Genomic DNA, 16,702 nt, shown 5'->3' with positions numbered 1-16,702 from the left:
CCTGGGAGGGTGTTGAGGCCCTGGCACAGGGTGCCCAGAGCAGCTGTGGCTGCCCCTGGATCCCTGGCAGTGCCCAAGGCCAGGAGCAGGCTGCTGGGAGCTTGCCCGTGTAAAGAAGGTAGAATGGGATGAGTTTTAAGGTCCCTCTCAAACCAAGCAATTCTGCCACTCTCTGATTCTCTGAAATGTTTTGCCCTGAAGAAGAAAGTCTGACCAGATGTGTAGCCCAAATGCACGGAGCTACAGGACTGCCTGAAATTCTGGAGTAACAACAGAAAACTTCAGCCTTACTCTGAAGCCAAGACAATGTGCCAGGCCAATCACCAGGATGGGAAGATGACTCCATGGAAATAAATTACAAGGTCAGCAAAACCCACAGAGAAAGACACCAGAGAATTTGAGAAAAATCTGCAACTGACCCAAAGTGCATGGGTCCAGCTCATTCTCTTACACCAATTGGAGGTCCTTTCATCTCTAGACATTTTATGGGATCAGAGGGATCGTTCCCACATGTGCACGGTCCTGCTGCAGTTTGGGGTGCCAAGGTCTGCTGCTGTTACACAGCCCAAGTGATTCAGCCCTGTGGAAGGGGAGTGCAGGAGAATCCTTCATCCAGCTCCCACCGCAGAAGGAATTTTGCACCAGCCACAAGAAACAGCCTGGTTATTTTATAGAGCAGATCATTCAAATGTGTTGCGTATAAACTAAAAAAAAAAAAAAAGGAAGCAGCATTACAAGAGGTAACCGTGGGAGAGCTCACACCAAACCCAGCTGGTCTAGCTCACAGGGACTGGGATGAGGCACAAGTTAACAGGGAATTCAGTCTGCCCTTGGAGCCTGAATTTTTGTTAAGGGCTCAGACGCTTGAGCGTCAGTTTCTGGAAATGGGAGCTCAGGAAAGAGAAACAAAGCAAGCAGGTCAGTGGGGTGCTCTGGAGCTGCATTCAGGCTCCTGGCAGGGGGCACAGCAATCAGCCAAGTGGAGCAATTTGCTACGAACTCAGGAGGGGGAGAAAAAAACCATCTGCTGAATACTTTTTTCTCACATCTGTAAAGCAACCTCTGCTCTTGCTGTAGCTGTCAGAGGGGGAAGAAAAAGCCCGTGGCAGATACAGCCTAGACAAAAAGTGTGGATTAGAACCACCAGGGCACACCAGAGGTGGGAACAGCAAAGACAACAACGGATTCAGAAAAGCTGTCGCTGTTCTAAACACAGAAGCAGAGCTGCAGGAACGGGTCACATCTGAGGGACTCGAGGAAAGCAGAGTGGATGGGTCACACCTCCCCTTTGCCTGGTTCCTGCCTGAACCCCCTGTTTGCATTTCCAGACAGGGGTGACTTTTACCCGTCACTCTCTGAAGACACCAACAGAACTCAGGGTGTTGAATGCGGGCCATGGCAGAGCTGCCACAGGCACAGAAGCCTCAATCAGTGCCTTTTCCAATATATTAAAAAAACCAAACCCTTTCACAGCAAAAGTAGCTCCTGTGCATAATCTCCCAGCAGAAAGCACTCCTGCCTCTGAAGTTCGTCCTGTACCTTTTAATAAAGCCTTTGCTAATAGCAAAAGCATTCGCTCGGGCTCTTGGCTTTTCCCCGCTCGCAGCAAAGACGCGGAGCTGGAAAAGATCGACGGTTTTCTAAACTCGTCTTTGGAAAGTTTCTCTGCCAAGTTACACTTTGTCAGGAGCTCATTATTTTCCGGGTAGACGCTGGAGGCTTCGCTTTGAAATAGTTTGAGGGCTTTGCTGATGCAGTTTCAGACCATGAGGTTGGTGTGCTCGCTCGCATGAATCACAGCAGCTCGTGTTCCTTCCACACACAAAGCTCTGCCTCATTTCCAGGCCCTTCTCCACGCTGGTGCTTCCAAAACCACCCATAAATTTTCCAGGGCCCATTTCACAAAGTTCTAGGTGGTTTTGGGATGAGATGGGAAGAGCAGAAATTCAAGAACTTCTGAATTTTCTTCCCACTCCTTGCATGCCAAGCAGGAGCTGCTGAGAACAAGGCAGCAGCCAGTCCTGGAGATGGGAACTTGGCTGGGGTCATTTGTCTTACAAATTCATGATTTAGGTGTCAAACATCACCTTTTTTACTGATAATGAGAGGCAGGAAATAAGCTATCAACACTCTTGATAAACATAATAACAATAGGTGAAGGAATAGCTGATCTGCTATTAAAAAAAAAAAAATCAAACAAACAGATGCCAAATTATTGCATTTACCAAAAATATTGGTAAAATCTGTGCAATAGAAATAAGGATAATTTATAAGAACCATAACTACTGACATATTAAACAAATACACAGCGAATAGGCACTGAGACAGCACTGCTTTGTACAACACCTCTGAGGAAGCTGTTTTTCAAATTTCTCCTGGAGGTCAGGAGTCAGAGATGAGCCAAAATTCTGCTCCCCACACCCAGCCCCACACTTTTCCATGTTTAAAATTTAGCTGGAGGAATGTCACGTACAGAGGCAAAGAGAGGTGGAATTCTTCTCTTTTAATGGCTTTGCTGTAACCGAGAGCACGAACAATTTACATTTATATTGGTCTGGAACAGCGGAAAATATTTAATTGTAGGGATTGCTGCAGATGAGATTGGTCAGCGGGCAGCGGGATACTTTCAGAATTCATTATGGATATTTGCATGTGCTTTATAATTTGACTTTGATTTAACCATATACTTATTCGAGCACTAAAAATGACTCAGGACCCAGCCATAAAAGCCTGCACTTTTCCTGGGGACCAGAATTATCATTCCTGCCTCCTGTCATTAGCAGACTTCGGGCACGGTTTTAAAAGAGGCTGCGGAAACAAATGGGTAACCCTTCACCAGGCAGTTTCTTGCTTTTAAACCAATTGTTAGTTTCCCTGGGCAGCTTTTCCTCCCTGCCGGAGCTCCTCTGTCCTTGGTACTAGCACCTCAAGCACACAGGAATATGCACATTTTTCTAACTCACAAGACCACAGAAGGAATTCCTTGAAATCTGACTTCCAGTAATCGCCCCCGGGCTGCAGATCTGCCTGGCCTAGTTCTGTCACATGTGGTAGCATCAAGAATTTGCATCTTTGGCAGCCCAGGGAAGGGTAGCAAACTCAGAGCAGAGCAAAGCACATCATGAAGAGAAGATGGAATGAAATCAGCCGTGGCTTGGCAAGGCAAAGTGAAATATAAATGAGAGGCACAAGATACGAAACAAATTGAGTGCAAGGCGTTTGGAAAAAGAGAGGAGGCTGCTTCTGAAAAGTCCGGTCTGGGGATGTTTTGCAGGGCTCTGATGCAAAGCAGAGGCACTTATGTAATGTAATGGAAATTACAGCCACGAACACAGCCCTGAGCAGTGATTAGTGACTGAACTCGGACAAAAATCTCCCCTGCTGCCTCAGATGTCAGCAAACTGGGCACTGCCACACTAATGGGAGGCTGGAGAGACCTCCACCAGCACCGCTCTGACCTCGTTCTCTTAACCCACAGTGACTCGAGCCCTGCCTGTGCCGAAGCCTTGGCTGGCAGCAATTTGAGCCGTGGGATGGTGAAAGGAGGGACGTGGAGCTCAATTATCCAGCGCCAGATCCACAGTGAAATCAATGCCATTGTGTCACATGAGAATTTGGCTGGCAGCCCCTGAAGTCTGCCCAGGAGAAACCCATCCCCTCAGCAGGGCAGGCTGGAGGGGACAGGGGACAACGCGGGCAACGAAGGGACACTCTGGGCGTGGAAAATGCTCCCTGGGTTCTAATTTCCCCTCTGGCAGCCTGGGTTTGTCCCCGTGCTGCTCCACGAGTACTCCTGACCTATATGAGCACCGACCAAACTGGAGCAGCCCAAGGCACCCTGTGCAGAAGGATACCATTGAGGCAAAGTGTGTTATACGGACACCCAACACCCCGCGCCAAAGGGAATTCAATATTGCTCCTCTCAGCAGGAAAAGCTCCCTCCCAGGTGGACCTGGACACCACAGACTCAATTTTCAGTTAAATTAATGTAATTTTTTAGTTAAATTAAGCCTCCCACCCCTTTTTCAGTCTAGTACTAGGATATTAGGACAAAGGATTACAGGATATATAAGATATATAACACACAGAGGCTGTGGATTCCCCACCCCTGGAATTGTTCAGGATTAGGGATCAGAACAGCCAAAAAGGCGTCCCTGCTGCACGGCTGATAGTAATAAACTGAATTTCCTTTCTTCTGACAGCAACCCTGGCAAATCCCAATGTGTTCTTGCTAAGACAAGTAAAAAATACATGAAGTAGCAGCCAGAGAATGACAAATAAAGCAACAACTGATGCTGATGCGTTGGAGAGTGGCACTCTCTGGGTGCTGCTGGCTTTCCATCACGCCTGGAGCTGCAGCACTGGGAAGGCTGGCTCCCTGTGATTGACTTGCTAACCTGTAAAGTGGCTAGGTCGACATCATAATTAACACTTGGCAGTGGAAATATAAATCCCCTGGCTTGTAGGTGGTATATCCTCCTCCAAACATTCCACTTGGCCACCAAACTGCAAAAATAGATAGGACATTCATAAGGAGCGCTCGCCATGGGAAATGCCAGCAGTTTGTTTCTTTTCTTTTTTTTTTTTTTTTTTTTTTTTTTTTTTACCCTGGAAACTGTTTACATGGCCAAAATCCTTCAATTAGAAAAATGATCTGAGAACTTTCCCTTCATATGTATCCCGTTCTGCCGTGCCTTGTGGCCCACAGTGTGCAGCATTCATCAGGAGTCAGCCCTGAATTACTGTGCTACAAGCAATGCAGGAGGGAAGTACAAGCCACAAGCAAAGGGAAAATATGCATTACACTGGCTCTGACCAAGAGGAATGGGCTGCCTGCAGATCACAAGCTACCTTTATATCTTTCTTGGCATAGACCTTTGTCCCGCTCACAGAGAGGCCATTTAGGAGGATTCAGCATATCCAAAAGAGGCTGGCCTTCCAAAAGAACCAGGAGAGACAAAGAACCAGGGTAAAGCAGCCATGGAGCTCCTTTTGAGAGGCCAACAAACGGCTCCTGACAAGATGAAATCCTGAGGAGGGAGATAACCACCGAGGGCTGGTGCTGAAGTGCTCAGCACACACTGAGAGTGACCCTTTCCTGTCCAAATAAAGGCTTTTCATCACGGCAAAGAGGCACAAACCCACAGTCCCCAGAGCCCTCAGCCCACAGGCTGTCTCACCTGCTGGCCTGTATCCTGTGCCTGAGATATAAATCCCACACTGACCAACAAAATCTGCCTCTTTCCAGGCCTTGTGATTTCTTGGCAAAGGAAAGTGAACTTATGTCTTGGAAAGAAAGCTTTTTTTAGCCCTTTTCCAGCCTTTCCTTAATGGTGGAAATAACTCTTTAGCCAGTCCTGGTGGGCACACAGGGAAAGGTTTAATTTTCATGTCTAACCAGAAGAAGACATTTATGTTCCCTTTTAGCCATGTGCTGCCAAAATGCTGGAAAGGAAAATAAATTTAAAGAAGAATCAAGGCTGTTTAGATTAATATTCTGCTAAATAACCTAATTCCATAACAAAATTAACATTTGCAATTTTGGGTTTATGAGCTCAGCAAGTTCTGGTGCATGTTGGGCACGGTTGAAGCCCAAATCATTATAAATGGAATTTCCCCAGGCTCTCAGTTTCAGCCTCCTGGGAGGCTCCTGGCCAATATCTATCCACACATAGCCGGTGCTCCAGCCCGCCATGGGAAGAGACAGCCACTACAATAGACCTTTGTTGAGCCCAGGATTCAAGCAAGCACTTTTGGAAAAATCTGTATTTAAGGTTTCTGTCCTACCACCCTGCGCTTTCTCCTCAGTTGCTGAGGAGAATATGTTTTCTGAGCATGGAACAATATCATTTTTGTGGGGAGTTTGGAAAGCGGGCGCCTGTATGAATCGAAGAAAAGCTTCCTTTCTCTGGCCTGTGAGGGCTGGGTTTGGGGAAAGGGCTTTCTGTGTGAGTAATCTTTCAAAGTAGGAAGCAGAGCTCCCCCATTGCTCGGGAAGAATGGACCTCCAGTGGGCTAATATGTGATGGATGACTGAATGCAAACTTGGCAACGTTGCCCTCCGCTCCCCAAAGAATACAAAATGCCACTGCCTATTCGGGCACCGGGACTGTCCCATTGGAAGTGCCGAAAACTTGGCACCATCCCACCTTGGTTTAATTGAAACGGCAGACAATTAAGGATGGGAGCTCGGGGAAATTTCTTGCGACGGGATCAGCTCGGGATGGATTTGTCTTGGGTGATTGGCTCATGCATAAGCCAAGCAAGAACATAAATGGGGAGTTGTTGTTTCCCGTTGACTCGCCAGCCTGAGCAGCAAAATCTCACATGGGTTCAGGAAGGGTGTGTTGGGAGGTGTAATTTATATTAATAAGCATTATTCAAATTCCACATCTGGATATACTCTCTGAAGATACAGGTGGAGGTTTTTTGATGTTTTTTTGATCAGCAGCGGGACAGCCAGCATATAGGAGAGAGAAATGATGCATTTAGAAAACCAGGAAAACCTTGCATTAAGGACAATTCTAGTTTTAAGGGGGCATCTATCATTCATTCAATGCAAAAAATGACACCATATTATTCAAACTTTGCCCTTTTAGCAGAAGGATCCCCATCTACTCCTTCTCCCAATGCCCAGACACTTTCTGCTGGCTCCAGAGCCACCTCTTGTCAGGCAGGATCCCCCTGACTCCTCCTCCCAGTCTGCCCATTCCACACTCTGGGGTTACATCATGCACTGAGGGATTTCAGGAGCTGGAACAAAGCCCAGTCTCTAACTTTTCCCACATGTGGAAGGCTTCTAACTCCAGCTCTGACTGGCCAGAGGGTCAGACACGAGTGGACAGCGAGCACCGAGGGATGGGAGGTTTTGCACTTGCAGAAACCCTGAGCTCAGTGGAAACTGCGACGACTCAAGATTGGCCCTCAGGACTGTTCATTTCTCTGCTTTCCAGCAGTCCCCCTCCTCAAAAAACTGCCTTCCTATTTCATTTTTCTCTTCACTATAAAAAGAACTTTCTGAGAATAGATAAAAATGGGAATTGCAGGTTCTTTGTGGCAGAGAACATAATTTATTAAACCTCTCGCTCCTAATAGAGTGAGGCCCTAAGCTGCTGGAGCAATAATTGCAACACCAACCAACCAAAGCCATGGACAAGTCCTCTTCAATATCAGGCAGTTTAATGAACTGAATTGCATCTTAAAAACTCATAAGCAATCTGTACACATCCCTTATTTCAAGCTCTTGACCTCAGGTTATGGTGTTTCCTGTCCAGAACTCCTTAGTTACTAATCCTATAATTGCTTGCAGTTTTGAAGATTTCTGAGCCTGGTAGATGACAAAATATTAACTTCTTTTGCTTAGACTGCTGTCTTCCTTAGTTTCCCACTTCAGCAACATTGATTTTTTCTGCAATATGACATCAGCAGCTGCCTTAAAACCACTGAGGGCAGCTATTACATTTTACAGTAGTTTCAGACTTCTGCAGTCTATAACCACAGGGTTAGATCAGAGCTCAGTCTTTGAGCAGGGTGTGCTAAACTCACACCAGTAATTAGGTCTGAGAAAACACACGTTGGTAAATCAGAGCCTGGTTTCAAAGCCCCGTATCTCAAACTGACACTGTTCTAAACAAATTCTTCTTATTATTGGAAAGCTGAGATTTCGAACTTTCCAGGGATGTAAATCATCCACTCCTAAGCCTGGAGTTTTATGAGCCACTAGACCTTAAAACTGTCAGTGGCCCTTCAGCTTAGCAGACTGTGACGGCACGAGGCCAAGGAGGAGTTTATCAAGTCACAGGCTTCAAATGAGAGTAATTATTTATCCACTCTGGATTTCTCATGGCACAGAGTTTGGACAGGTAAATGTGTAGCTGATAGCGAAGCAGACACCACCCTCTGCATTAATCTTACTTCCAAAGGTAACATTCCTCCACGGATCCCAGGGCTTGCTAAGGGTCACAGGACTGGATGGAAACACTTTCTCCCTTACATCCATTTCCACCAGACACCCGTTGTCCAAGCCAGGACAATTAAACACCCTCAGCACCCCTTAAACATCTGGGCACATCCTGCAAAGCTGGGTGGAGAGAGACACCGTGGTGTTGTACCAGGAAAATGGCACAGAACTGGCCAAGCTGGTTTTCCAAATGGTTTTGCCAGGAGGGAAGAAAGGGTTAAAGCTCTGGCTCCAAAGCAGCATCAGTGTTTCACAGACACTTCTGCTTTTTAGCTCTGCCTCAGTCTTGAAAAGGATGAGAGAATCCCAAATAGCACAGACCCTGCCATTCAATCTCATTTTCTTATCAAAAAGTGAGACAGTGCTCAAGAACAAACTTTGACAGTCTCTTTACAGCAAGGCAGAGCATCTTCACCTATGAATAGTCTTTGGCTTTTTTTAGATATTTTATAAAAAGTACTAATATGAAAAATAAGCTGAATGTCAAACACTTTTAGAAATGATGTTATAGCAACATGATAGTTAACTTTGACTGAATACTGAGGAGAAATGATCCGGTTTTAAAGAGCTGGAATAATAAAAGAGGATGGCTTTCAAAAAGTCTCCGGCTAAGAGTTACTCAGAATTTGAGGAGCACATTTTAGCCTGTGTTTGGGGATTTTCCCAGTAAGTTCTAACCTCATTAAGTATCACTGTTTCAACAGGAGATTTGGGTCTGGTTGTTTGTCTTTTCCATGTGCCCATGACCACCGTGTACCTGGAAGGGATTTCTTTAGCAGAATTTCTGCTAATTTCAAATTTCTCTCCAGGTGAGACCTGACGTTCTCATCTGTGGGCTGGGGGCTTTGCAGGAGATCCTTTGGCTCCTCCACAGCCCTGGAAACACTGATAATGTAACTGTAGAGAGAGGATTAAGGGCTGGGACTTGCAAAGAAATTTCTCTGGGCTGAAAGGAGCCAGAGGATAAAATTAATGAGCAAAAATTATGGGAAGGGAATGTCAGTTTGGCATTTGGGAGAGTGGCTGTGGACGGGTCAGTGGTGGGAGGCACAGCCCCTGTCATCCTGTCCCACGGCTCTGCTCAGTTCAGGTGCACGTCCTGCCCTGAGCACAGGGCAGCACCTGCACTGGGAGCACCCTGACAGCTCTTCCAGCTGCTTCCCAAATTCCCTGCCAGGGAAGCTGAGCTGCAGACAGACCAGTTATCTCCTCTTGGCTAGACACTCATCTGGTCAAACTTCTTCAGGTTCAATTTGCCCCTGCATTCCCTGTATCAGTAAGAAACAACCCAAAAGACATCACATTTCTGCAAGTTTCCCTAGGATTCAAAGGATGGTCCCTAATCCCCCCTGCCCACCTCATTTTTGGACTCCAGCACCCCTAAACTCTGCAGCCTGGTTTAGTGGAAAGTGTCCCTGGCTGTGGTTGGAGCTTGATGATCTCCAAGGTCCCATCCAACCCAAACCATTCCATGATTTCACAGCTTTAAAAGGCAAATGCACAAACCCAGCACAATAAAACAACCCCCACATGTAACATTAATCAGGAAGTGTGTAAAATGAATTCCCAATATTTAATGTGGTTTTAAAAAAATAAAACAGGAAAGAAAACCAAACCCAACAGATGGACAGCAAGTCTTTTACCCAGACCATAGAATCACATCCAACTCATTGTTTTCTGTTTTTTTTTCATGAAGAAAAACTTCTATAAATATTTTTATTGTGCTTTTTAATTTTATATCTCCACTGTGCAACGCAACACATCCCCATCATTTCAATCTGAACATTCCTTTCCATAGTGTGGGACAGACTTTTCAGAAGTTTAGATTAACTGCCAAAAACTCTCTGTCCCGGTAGCCAGACAGAAAATCAGGCAGGGAAAACTCTGCAAAGGTGATGTAACACGAATTCTTGAGTGAGTGGGTTTAGCTCCTAAATGAATCTAAGTGTGTTCACCTTCTCCCAGCCAGCTTCTCCTTTTTAAGCCAATTTGAGCCTCGCTGGTAAGTGCAGACACAGTCATGCAGAAAATCTCAGTGCACCAGGGAGCAAGGAGCTGAGACATGGAGTAAGTGCCTCTGTTTTTCCATGAGGATGGAGAATTTCAACCTCCCGCTCCCAGAACCCACCCAGCCAAGCACTGGTAATAAAATACCAGTTGAATCTCCCTTTGTGCTTTGCTCCCCACTGCAGGCTAATATTACCGGACTTTTAAAAGAAACTGGAGCCCAGTGGAGGGGGGAGAGAGGTGACAAAAGCTTCAGTGAAAAAAAAAAAAAAAAAAAAAAAGTGGGGACAGCAAATGACCAGCGGGAAGGGCTTGGATCTCACCAGGTCACAGACAGGAGCACAAGAGTTACTTGGAAGGGTTAAAACCTGCGAGTGGATTTAGTCTGGTTTGCAAGGTGAGGATGGGGAAAACATTTATAGCACTCCAGGAGCTGAGAGGAAATCCCAAATCTGCTGTCCTACCCTGCCTGTCAGTCCGGTCTCTGTCTGTACTCGTGTGGATGTCCAGCGCCCAGCCAGCTCCCGCTCCATTCATTCATTGGGTGGGATGGATGTCAGAGAGACATTTCTTACATTATCACACCGGGCAATGCAGACAGACTGCGAGGCAGGCATGCTTCTATCCAAAATTACTCCCTAACGGGATCCCTGCCCATCCACCTGATAACCACCGGGGATGCCGGAGCGCGGGGTCACTGCAAACTTGTGTGCGAGAGGAGCTCCCGACTTCTTAATTCAGGGAGGAAGCAGACTTACCTTCGACACTGTGGCAGCGCTTAGATCCCGCTGCGAGCAGCCTCCATCAAATAAATAGGGTGTTCAAAGCCAGCTGGGCGCTCCTGACTTTGTTGCCGTCCTGTCAAAACTCGGCGGAGTCGCGTTGTCCGGTGCCGTGTGCGAGCGCAAGGCAGCGAGCTTTGACAGCAAGGCAAACTGGCCAGAGCAGCCAGATTCTGCTGGGTTTATATAGCTGAGCTGCAAATCCTGATCCTTGGCTCGTTCCACTGTAATAGGACGCCTGGAGGCATTTTTTTTTTTTCAGTTTTGCTTTAAAGGAACAGCCTCTCTCTCTCTCTCTCTCTCTCTCTGGCGTGGCTTCTGAAAGGCGCACACACACGCTGGCACACTCACGCTGTCATCCACAGGCTCACACACACACACACACACAGAAAGAATTTGCATGCGATTTATGGCTAAAGAAGGAAACCCCCTGAACCATTCAAAAAGAAAGTCAGCTCAGGGCAAATGACTCAGAAAGCAGAATATTTTCCCTACAGCATCAGCGGAGTGCATTATCAGGAGTTTTCATCCCCTCACCCCCATTATTTTAACGTTGTGAAATAGTAGCAGGCTTACGTGAGGCCAGGGGAATCACGAGCAGGGTTTAAATTCTTGGGACTCCTACGGAAATCCATGAGTTTAATGTCAGTGTAAATAGACCCCGCTCCACTGGAATCAATTGCAAAATCCAGATTTCCACAGAGGACCTGGCATATTCCCGTCTGTTCAAGCCTGTGATCTCTTTTGCATCCTTTTGCCCTCCTGCTCCGAAGAGCCGCAAGCAGAAGAGTGGGGAATCCAGGAGAAAAGCGAGCAGAGTCATAGCCTGAGTCTTTGTAAAAAAAAAAACAAAAAGAAAAAAACAAGCAAACAAAAAAACCCCAACAAACTAAAGTAGGAGAGATAAAAACCCAAAGAGGACAACACAGGAGGGATTCCCTTTCTTCTCAGATCAGATAAAAAGAGATTACGTGGCTGTGTGTGTGTACAGAAAACCCAAGCGCTGCTGTGAGGCTCCGAAGTGCTTCCCAACCCGGAGCTATCAGTGACACACAGGGCGCTCAGATGGGACCTTTCCAGGGCTCTTTGTTGTCTCTGGGCACCCTTTAACCTGAGGCTTGTGGCAAAAAAAGAGAAGATCACAGGTAAAGGATTCTCATCAGCACCGATTTCCCTCCTGACCCCCAAATCCTGGCTCTCCTCTGCCTGTACCCCAGCCCGCTGTGCTCTGGGTTTGTTTCCTTCGGGTTCTGTTTTTGGGGGGTGGTGGCAGAGGAGGGAAGAGGAAAATTAATCTTGAACTTTCAGGTCTGTCTTCCAGGATAAAAGCTGAAATCACTCTTCTGTTGGATGGTTTAGAAAGCAAGGCTTACCGAAAAATCTCTGAGGGCCATGACAACACAAACCTCTGCTCCTGGGATCCTCCTCAGGAGCAAAGATGCTCATATGGATAAAAACGGATTGCCTGGGAATTTCGGGTCAGATTCTTCTCTGAGCACATCTCCTCCCAGCTGGCCTTTCCCTGGCTCCACGGGCACATCCCTTTATCAGGGAAGGGCTGGAGCTGGGCCAGGGCAGGTTCAGGCTGCAGAGCAGGGAAAGGTTCTTCCCCCAGAGGGTGCTGGGCACTGCCCAGGCTCCCCAGGGAATGGGCACGGCCCCGAGGCTGCCAGAGCTCCAGGAGCCTTTGGACAGCGCTCCAGGGATGCCCAGGGTGGGATTTTGGGGTGTCTGTGCAGGGACAGGAGTGGCACTGGGAGATCCCTTCAGTCCCTTCCAGCTCAGGATATTCCATGATTGTGTGCTTCAGGATTTTTTTTTCCTTTTTGCTCCTCCACAGCACTACCAATCCTACACATTTAGAAAAGGATGGGGAAATCGCTGACCCTGAAATTCTGACTATTTTAGAAGACCATAAAATGCAGAGCTCTTTTGCCCACTGAACTACTCAAATTTTCCTTGCTATGGCTTTGCTGCCTGACATTGACCCCATGTGCCTTCTCCTCTGTCTGATGAGATCACTGAGCTCACCCCAAGCCCCCCTCCCCAGCACATGACACAAATTTTAGCCTTTTCCAAATATAAACACCCATTTCCAATTTCTGCATTAATTTTGTGAAATGCTGTGTTTCATGACAGTCACACTCTCAGAGAAGAAATGAGTGTGCTGGAAAGAGGGTCAGAAATGTTATTTCATTCCTGCTAAAGGCCTTGGACCTTCCTTGAGCACTGATTTCTAAGAAGAACATCTTGTTCTGGGCATCTCCATCAACCTCAGAGGAGGTGGGGTTGTTGAATGCAGTGCTGAGTAGGTGTCCAATTTTTTGTGTGTAATTCTCAGAATCTTCTCCAGCTGGTCCTGCAGCTAGTCTGTGCCAGCTCTGCCCCAGTTCATGGTGTGAAATAACCCTGAGGGTGTTTGATCCTTCACTCACGAGTTGGGCTCAATCCCTGCATGTCCCTCCAGCTCAGAATATACTGTGATTTGTGGATGATTTATAATTCAATGAAGAGTGTACTCAAGACCAAAACCTGCATGGGAGATGTAACGCATTTTTTTCCAATAAAATCAGAATGGGATTCAGGAAACAACAGCTCTCCATCCAATGAACCGTTCCCTGTCTCTTATTTCAGTAGTTCTTTCACCAACATTTACAAAACACTTTATTTCCCTGTCCGTGCACACGAGTCTACACAAGATAAGGTCAAACTGTGGGAAACAACTTGTGGGATTTATTTTGGGATATTTGTTAATGCCATTTTTTCCACCAGCAGCTGCCGAATCAAAAGTTAAACTGATTTTTCCTCCAATAATTCACCACCCACTTACCTGACTTAAAAAAAGAGAAAGCCACAGGAGATAAGTTCCAGGTAAGAGTTCAGGCTTGTTCTTGTTTTATCTTTTTTGGGCTCACCCATCCTTAATCACAGCCTGTGACTGAACCATCGACTGAGTCAGAAGCAAATGATAACGTGAAAGAACAGGGGAAATGTATTTTAATCAGAAAGTTAGCTCCAGGTTGTGATCTCTAACGAGAAGGACCAGCACTGGATTCTGTGCCCTGCGGTGCCCTCTTTCATCAGATGAATGTGGATAGAAATTGATTTTATTTTTAATGAAAGGAACAGGGAGAAATTAAATGAACACTGAGCTGAATATGCTGGAGTTTGTTGCTGTGGCTTGATGTGCTTGCAACTCAGATTCAAAGATCTACGGAAACTCATAAATTATAAACAAATCTAGGAACAGATTGATATTTATGAAAGCCTAAAAGAGAGCAACTAATTGTTGGGGAAATATTAGTGAAATGAAAAAAAAAAAACCCTCCTCATTATTACCTTGGGACAAAATTGTTACAACACAGGTAATTAAGATTTAGTTCCAATTTAATATGTGTGCTGGTTCACCCAGCCCTAGGAATTATCTGCTTTGTAGCAGCAGATTTGAGAGTGAAAGCTGTCCTGAATGTGAATTAACAGCACCCTTAGTGGAGCCTGAGAATCTTCTGCTGTGCAGCCAATTTCAGGAGCACACAGATGGGAGTGCAGTGAGCCACTGGAATGCAACATCTGAAACACAAATGACAAGATTTGGACGATTTTAGGAGCATTCAGCGCTTGTGGCTGGAAGGAAAATTATTTATCAGAGAAAACTCATGTTAGAATGGAATCAGGCAATCACAGAATATTCTGAGTGGGAAGGGACCCACAAAGATTATCCAGGTCCAGCCCCTGTCCCTGCACTGACACCCCAACAATCCCACCCTGGGCAGCGCTGTCCAAAGGCTCCTGGGGCTCTGGCAGCCTCGGGAATGTGAGCACGGAGCAGGACAGAGCACAGCCAAGGCAGGAGCCTGAGAACAGCCCCAGCCGAGTGCCAAGGAAATCATCCTGCTGAAAACAACTGCTCTAACTGCAAGAGGAAGAGGAAAAAATCAAGATTTAAAGACAGACTCTGATATCACAGGGCTGATCCTTCAGGAGAATTTAAGATCCTTTCTGTGCTCCATTCTTAAGATTGATGATTTTAGGTCAATTTCTATAATCCTTTTTCAGTGAGTATCCTTTCCCTAAATTTTCTGTCTTTCCAGACCATATCCACAAGATTTCCCTGGCACAAAACCAAGATCAAAATGCTTTTGTCTTTCCACCTGCATTGCCTTCATTCCTCTGCAGCTGTAGCCAAATACAGCTCAGCTAATTGTGGCTCATATTGAGCAATATCCCAGCAGTCCTGCTAAAACTCTGCCTCTTGGGTTACCACCTTATCTAATACTTTTCTGTTGATTTCCCAGGAGTCTGAAGAAAACCATTTGCTGCTTCTTCTTTGACAATTATTTGCAAACAAACTGATTTTTATGAGGGCAACTTTTCTTTACAACCACTCAGAACTATTAAACAAGACACTTCAGGTTACTTCCCCAGAAAACATCTCAAATGTTGCTTTAAATACCTATTTACGATAATTCACATTATTTCTACACCAGTATTCCCCTTTTCCTGATGGGATGACTCAGAAGGGCTTCTAAACACTGCAGACTTTTGGCCACTTTGTGAAAGCCCTCATTCATAAATTTATACAATTATAATTGATATAATTATGTATTGATAAAGCTTTCCCAAATACTGTGAGCAGTGGTCAGACTACGATGCTGAAGACAACGTGAATTTGGGATTTAAATCAATTTAAATTGATCCTGACAATTACAACCCACGTTATAAGGTGCCCACAGGTTTGGGATCAGAGAATGCAGAAGCTCATTCTTAATCCTGGGAAAGACTGAGTTAACTGAAATGCAGACTGAAGATGCAAGTTTAAAACTGCTGCAGAAGTAAAAAACTCTAAAGGCAAGGCCCCAAAATGTTAATTAATATATTAAATATCACACTAAACTCTAAAAAAAAAAAAAACCCACAAAGAAAAATACTTGACAATTTTTGAGTTTTCAAGGGATGATCTCCAAGAATGAGAAGGAAATTTCCTCTATTATTTGTATTTATTGTTTGTACCAGGGCATTTCCCAAGGGCTGCATTCATTCCCTGAGTGAAGAAATAGGAAGCAGCTGTTGGGGAGCAGATCCACCGGGGTGTGCAGTGCCTGGGGTTGTGACACAAATCCCTTCAGCCTCTCCAAAGAGTGAGAATGTCCTGGCTGTGTTTGCCAGCCTGGGAAGGACGCAGGCTTAATGACAAGCAAGCAGGAATTGAGCAAATACTGGTGTTTAATAAAACTATTCACATCAGCACCCCAAAAGTCTGGGACACCTGAGAGTGGGACCTGGGTGCCATCTGACCTTGATCCTCTCCTTCCCTGATCCATAAAATAAAAGTCCTTTGCAAGAGAGGCATCAGCACACTGATAATCACCAGGGAAAAAAAAAAAAAAAATCACAGTTGTTAGTGATAGCACAAACATTTACAAAGATAATCTCCGTGCAAAACTCCCTCGAGGAAAATCAAAATAAAAAGAATAAATAGACAATGACGACTCTGCCGGTACATAAATATTTTCCATGCAAACTGCTGGTGTCAGACTTGGTGAGACAGAGTGACTTCTTTGGCTTTTATCATATTTGCAGAAGATTTATTAGAAGTTTATGAGACAGAATATGGCTTTGGCTATGCACCAAGGTATGAAAACTGACAAGGAAGAGAACATCGAATCCCTGAGGACCGGGGGAACAAGTGAAACTCTGTGGGCTGGTGTAAAGATTTATCAGCTCGTTAGCATCGCTCCTGAGTGTTTAATCCAGAGATGGCACAGGGAAAACAACAGGGAAAACAACTCTGTGAGTGTTCTAGCTGAGGGAAAGGTTTCATCCTGTGCCACAGCAATTTGTACCCTCTAAGTGCTTGGGTTCATAAAAATGCTCAAGTGCTTCTCCACATCCCAAAATACTTACATGCACTCTACTGCAATCACAGTCTTAAGATTGTTGGTGTCAAAATTGC

At 45.6% G+C, this 16,702-nt stretch overlaps 1 protein-coding gene across 3 annotated transcripts in view; it reads right to left on the bottom strand.

Annotated features, from left to right (window-relative positions):
* TNC (tenascin C) overlaps positions 1-10,881 on the bottom strand; it is a 71,510-nt gene extending 60,629 nt beyond the window's left edge. For all 3 annotated transcript variants that reach the window (XM_058423157.1, XM_040083512.2, XM_040083514.2), the window contains exon 1: positions 10,726-10,881. The gene's annotated coding sequence lies outside the window, so the exon portion shown is untranslated. The remainder of the gene's footprint in view (positions 1-10,725) is intronic.
* Between the last annotated feature and the right edge of the window lie 5,821 nt (positions 10,882-16,702).

The sequence above is a fragment of the Hirundo rustica genome, chromosome 20 (assembly GCF_015227805.2).
Source record: "Hirundo rustica isolate bHirRus1 chromosome 20, bHirRus1.pri.v3, whole genome shotgun sequence".
NCBI lineage: Eukaryota > Metazoa > Chordata > Aves > Passeriformes > Hirundinidae > Hirundo > Hirundo rustica.
Note: the sequence above shows the minus strand (reverse complement) of the source record. Positions and strands in the feature narration are given on the sequence as shown.